This window comes from Pistacia vera, unplaced genomic scaffold (genome assembly GCF_008641045.1).
Source record: "Pistacia vera cultivar Batoury unplaced genomic scaffold, PisVer_v2 Contig796, whole genome shotgun sequence".
Taxonomy (NCBI): domain Eukaryota; kingdom Viridiplantae; phylum Streptophyta; class Magnoliopsida; order Sapindales; family Anacardiaceae; genus Pistacia; species Pistacia vera.
Window position 1 is genome coordinate 226,119 of NW_022196663.1, and position 5,681 is coordinate 231,799.

Genomic DNA, 5,681 nt, shown 5'->3' on the forward strand with positions numbered 1-5,681 from the left:
CACCATTAAGAAGAAGCTCGATGCCCTAAAGGGAAGATAGGCTGAGGAGTTGCCCAAGGCCCTATGGTCTTACTGAACAACAGCTAGAAACTCGACAAGAGAAATCCTGTTCTCTCTATCATACGGACGTGAAGCAATGGCCTTAGTTGAAGTGGGGATTAGATCGTTTTGGAGGGAGTCTTCGACAAAGAAACAAACGAAGATCTTCTTTAACTGAGGCTAGACCTAATGGAATAACATTGAGCCAAGTCCCAGCTAAGGCTTGCTCATACTAGCAATGAGCCAGATAATACTTCAATTCTAAGGCCAAGAACAGGGATTTTAAAGTGGGCGACAACCTAGTCCTTAGAAAGGTTGTCCAATGTACACAAAACCTGAGCTTGGAGGCACTTGGACCCAAACAGGAAGATCCATTTAGGATCTCTAAAAAGCTCACACTAGGAACCTTCTACTGGAACGTGTTAGTGGTGAAGCCATGCTGCGAGCATAAAACACCGAGCATTTGTGAAGGTATTACCAATAAACAGCTCAGGTTCCAATCATGTTTTATTTTCTCTCCTATGTTCATTATAAGCTCATTTATGGCCAAAATATTATCAATAAAAAGAGGTATTGTTCATGAACTTTACTTTATTTGTCATTTTTTGTTTATTAGTATCTTGTTCATCATTTATCATCTTTGGTTTCAAAATCACGACCTATGCGATCACATCCAAAACTTAGAGTCAAGAGTTCAGAAAAAGGCTGCTTAGCTTGATAAGCCATGCCAAAATCCAACTCGTTAAGGGTGAAATTTCCCAGATCGACAAAGTTACACTTGGAAAAATTCAAGTAAAACACATCGAAGGAAAATTAGTCATAAGCCAGCAGCTAAACTCGAGACTGACAATTTGTAAAACCCCTCTCCAGTTAGTTATCCTCTGAATATCCCTCAATGGGAATCCAGGGGATACATGTCCGGAGAACATGTTATATTTAGAAAAACCTGTGTAAGGATAATAATAATAATATCCAAAACATCCATATAAGATGTCACACAAAATCCAAACTTATAATTTCAAAAATTTAAGAATTTATCTAGAAATTACACAATCAAAACATATTTATAGGGTGGAAGCTTCCAAAGGTTTATCATTTGCATTATTTACATCAAGATAAAAGCATCAAGATGACAATAAAACATCTCCCCTCACGTGTAGCTCCGCTATCTCTTGCATTCTTCACTTCTGGTCTACTTGCAAAGCAATCAATAATGAAAGGATGAGCGCTAATTGCTCAGTAAAGAATGATCCATTTCATTCTGAATGTGCTATTTGACCTTCATTTAAACATATTTATTAACACACCACTTATCTTTTACATCTATGTATGCTTCCCTTTTCTTACTAATTCATATGCTTTCATCATTTTATCCCATGGCTATCTAAACATCAATGTGTACACATATAAATAAGTATGTAAACACAGTACACATGTTAGTGATTGATCTCGAAAAGGCAGTGGAAAAATAACAAATTAAAACAAAAAATCAATCTTTTTCTATGCCAAGATCCGGGTATAGATCAAATTGCTTACATGTTAATTAACAGAAAATCTGTACAATATAAGTCATAGTAAATAATCCATACAAGGATTAAGAACACGTTACCAACGCTTGGAGGCTCCTTCAATACTTGGATTTCGCTTGTTGATTCAAGAAGAGAATCGCACGAACGTCGTCCACACGAAGATAATCTGCAGAACATACTATAGTTTTGCCAGAACTAATAGAAGGCTTCAAGAATCAAGTGAATAAAAATAAAAATTCTTTGATTCACTCCCTATGAAAAACATGAGAGAGAGAAGAAAAGGTGGCAAGGGTTTTTCTTTTCAATCAATGAATGAAATTCTTATTTTATGTTTTTAATTAAGTTTCACTTATATAGTGTCACTTAATTAAAAACCCTAATCCCAATAGGAAAAGCCATGGACTCTTAAGTTAATCCACCCTTGCAACCAAACACACCCTTTATGGTATTTTAATTTTAATTGATTATTAATATAATTAAAATCAATATATATATATGAACATTTAATTATTAGTAATAATCCATTTAAATATATGCGCACATACATTTAAATATAATCTCACTAATTTTAATCTTAATATTAAAATTCAATACAGGCAACAACCTCAGCAAATTTAATTGCACTATGAGATTACTAAAATACCCTTTCATCCTAAAAGACGAAAAACCCCTTTCACAAAAACGATTCTTAAATTATCTTCTAAGTGTGTGACCCGTAGGCTCCTTATCATATCGGCAATGAGTCCTATCATGATTAACATCAATTAATCGTCTCACTACTCACAGACCAAGATTGGCCCCTAGCAAGGCATCATGGCCACTCGATAGATTCGGATTCAATGAAACCGCAGCCTGTCAATGGTATGGTTACTGTGCAATCCAATCCTTTCATCATCAGTTATCTCATCGAGATTGAGGTACAGAAATAGTGTCAACCTCAGTTATCCTTGTAACGCCCCGCTTGAGGTACGTTGTTATTGTTTCCTCTTTCGCCCTCATTTGAGTTGTTTTTGGTAATATTGTTTGATAGTTATTAGTTTGAGTGTTGTGTGGATTAATTGCCTTGAAATGGGTTAAAAATGGAAGAAGTGTTGTATGCCGAGCTTCACCGGGGCAAAGAAGAATCTTCGCCGCGGCGAAGATGTGTTGAAACCAAGGGTGAAACTCTCTGGACAGTTTCGCCGCGGCAACATAGGTTTCTTCGCCGCGGCGACAGGCCGAATAAAATGTTGATTGAGTTTTAGATATTTACTTCCCTAAGGGTATTTTGACCTTTCTACCCCTAATTAGCAGGAAAAGTGGGGAGTTAATTGTAAGGATTTTATATGGAGAATATGTTGATATAGGGGTGAGTTTGTAATGAATCAAAGGATATGGATGGAATTTCCAAAGAAGAGTAAGGGCAAAATGGGAATGCTTTGTTATATATTTCATTAAAAGGAATTAGAATCAGAAAAAACCCCTCATTTTCTTCTTCTCAAACGCAACTTCCCATCTCCACTCCTCTCAACTTTTCTTCTCTTTTGATCAAGGAATTCCAAGGGGTTTTTGAAGTGATTTGAGGTAGAAAAGCAACCTAAGGCTTCCTAAGGTAAGAATCTCTACTTAAGTTGTGTGATTTGGGGAGTTTAACCCATAGAAGTGAGGGTTTTCATTCTTTGGTTAGATTAGAGGGAAAGTCAAGCTTAACAAGTGAAAGGAGAATTTGTGAAGTCTCTCCATAACAAGGTAAGTAAAACCCAACCCAAGTTGGATTCATGAAATTTCTTGATAGGGTTTGATAGAAATGATGTATGTATGTGATGTGCATGTAATATGCCATGTATGGAGTATTAAATGGAGATTTCTATGCTTGTGAATGTTAATACCTTGCAAAATGAGAAATGGGTGTGTGGGTTGACAAGGTAGTTGAGATGGATTTGAAGGGTGTTATGAAACCCTTTTTGGAAGTGTCTTGTTTGACAGGTTTTCATGGCTTGTGAAGGGGTTTTTCCCCATTTTGGATGGTTAAGAAAAGTTTAGAATCATGGCTATGATAGAGTTTTATAGTGCAAATGAGTGTTTGATGAAATGCCTAATAGAGGTTTGAGTGTGAGTAATGAACCTTAATTCTTGCAACATTGCATGTTGGCATCTCATAAGTGCATGGTGAAGTTGAACCATCCCAGGCATAGTTGTACATGGAAAAGTGACCTAAGAAAGTGTAAGAGAATTTTGTATGCAATTGCTCTATGAGTAGAGAGCTTAGTGTGTACAACTACTCTAGGGGAGAGAGACATGAGAAATACTACAATAGAATGAATAGAAGAGTAGTATAGTTGGGATGATGCTTTGTGATCATCACCCGAAGTTAGAATCGGATTGATGCTTTGTGATCATCACCGAATAGCCCTTAGAGATGGGTCGATGCTTTGTGATCGTCACCAATGAGTAATAGAAATGGGGTAGATGCTTGTGCATCCTATCCGATTAGTTATTAGATAAGTGGGTTGATGCTTTGTGACATCATCCAACGGCTAGTAGAAGCGGGTTGATGCTTTGTGATCATCACCTATAGTGACTAGAGACGGGTAAATGCTTGGTGAACGTTACCCAAATTCTGAGGAACGGGTAGGTGCTAGGTGATCTCCACCGATAGTTAGGAAGAATCGAGTTGGTGCTTTGTGATCCTCACTCGGTAGTCACTAAGAAGGGTTGGTACTGTGTGAATTCCACCCGATAGCCATAGAGAGTGAGATGGTGCTGTGTGAACGCCATCCGGCCGTACCTCCGGTAAGATGAGGCCATGATGTTATTAGAAACAGAAATAGAATCAGAAATAGTATAAGGAAAGAATTAGAGTTATATACGGGGACAGACAGTTAGAGGGTTTACTTACTGAGCATTATTTGTGTCACCCCGTTATTTTCCTTGTGGATGCAGGTCCTAGGTGATGAAGCCGTCGGAGGGGCGGTCGGCAAGCGAAGAGGATTAGCTACACTGTTCCCCTAATTCGTCTTTTAAAATGCATTTTGTAAACAGTACTATTTGTGTATAAAAGACATATGTATTATTAATGAAAAGAAACTTTGGGCCCAATTTTATATGTATTCATGCATGCATTGGACTAGTTTTCAGTAGATGTTATATTTTTGGTATCAGAGCAAAGATTTTGGGATTGAACAGTGGACTTTCTCATCGCCACGACGTCCTCTAACCGACTGTGTGAGTAATTCTTTCCTTACAGTAATTGTTTCTCGAGTTCATTAGTGTGATCATTTTGTAGAGAGGGTAGTTATCGAAACCGCGGTAAAGGTGTGGTGAATGAAGGAGAACCTTCTAACCCACCAGAGTCTACGCCCCCTCCCTTGGATGAAGCTAGAATCCGGGGAATTGTACAGCAAGTTATGGCAGAAACTCAAGGGAGAGTTGTACCCCTGTCAGGTACCGCCAGTTACTCATGTTGAAAGGGGACAACCGGTACCTCCCCCAGTGCAGAACAGGTTGAACCGATTTACGGTCTTTCTAGTCAGCATCAACCCTCAGAGTTTAGGGTACTACAGATCCGGTAATAGCAGAAGAGTGGCTGGGTCCGTAGAGCGAGCCACGGGTTTATTTCCCATGTCAGACCGGGAGAAGATCCGGTATGCGAGTTTCTTGTTTCGGGTGATGCCCGAAGTGGTGGAATTAATGGAAGAAAACATGACGTGACAGTAATGGAGTGGGAAGAGTTAGGCAAGAGTTTGAGGCTGAGTATAGAACAGAGGACCAAGTTATGAGAAGGTCCAAGAGTTTATCAGTTTACAGCAAGGGACGAGCGCTGTGAAAGAGTACTCAGGGAAATTCAACGCCCTTGCAAGGTTTGCACCGGGAATAGTTAGCACTCCGGCCTTGAGAAGGGATAAGTTTGTACATGGATTGAAGCCGGAGATAGCCCAGGATATATGACAAGCTCCAACCTCCTCGAAATTATAGTGAGGCCTTGAGGCGGGCAATGAAGGCGGAGATTTTTGAGAATAAAATCTTCCCCGTAGGATCCTCGATAGGAGGACCGGGGAGCTACCCTCCGCTCCTCAGAGAGAGAAGCAGAGGGTGAAAAAGGTAAAGACAGGAAGATCAGAAAAAGAAGTTTAG